Below are 879 nucleotides of genomic sequence, written 5' to 3' on the forward strand. Positions count from 1 at the left end.
ACAGCGCCACGTAACATTTGCCAGCAAATCTGCTGCTGGCTTGTTTTGCAAGGCCGCTGCACCCTCGGCTGAGCCAGGGACCCCCCCGAGCATCATCCCCCCGCTCGGGCTCGCTGCCCCCCCGCTGCAACGCCGGCTCCGCTGCCAAAAGCACCAGCAGCAGCCGGCTTAACCGCGCAACCTGGGCTTGGGAAAAGGCACAGCCCCAAATCTCAGGGCACATCTTCATGCAATGAAGTGGCCCGTTAGCGCCGTAAAACCCAAACCGATAGCAGAGTGCCAGCAGGCACCACGAAAACCCAGCCGAGGGGATGGTAATGAAGTTTAAAAGCGGGTTTTTAATGCTGGTGCACGGACGCTGGATTTTTTCCAGGTTGAACTATGGGGGTTTCCTATTCAACAGGGCAAATTCCAGCCGGTTTCTTGGCAGCCGGCATCACTTTAAAGTCCCCAGCGCTCTGTATCACCAAGAGAAGCTCCGGATGCCTGAGGATGGGAACCGTTGTCCCATCTCCCATGAGCGTGGCCAAACCAGAGCTTTTTCTCCATTTAATATTTTGATAGAGGCACTGTGAAGGCGCAAAACAGCCTGGAGGGACTAAAAGCATTTCTGCCTCTTGCAGATTTAGTGGGAAAACGGGGCTGGCTGGTTAGGCCCCCCCTTAATCCGGGACTAAAGGCATCCTGTGCCTGCCAAAACCCAGCGGGAACTTGTCAAGCAGGCGCCGGACACGGCCAACGCAAGCTGCCGATGGCCGGCCCCGCACAGCTCCTGCTGGATACCATCATTTCTGCCTTTCATTAGCTCGGAAGGAAGATCAGCAAAAGGGATGAAGTCGCCCAGTCCCTCTCACCCCACGCCAGGCTTGGGTTTCCCCA

Source organism: Egretta garzetta, unplaced genomic scaffold (assembly GCF_000687185.1).
Source record: "Egretta garzetta isolate BGI_Z169 unplaced genomic scaffold, ASM68718v1 scaffold687, whole genome shotgun sequence".
Classification (NCBI taxonomy): domain Eukaryota; kingdom Metazoa; phylum Chordata; class Aves; order Pelecaniformes; family Ardeidae; genus Egretta; species Egretta garzetta.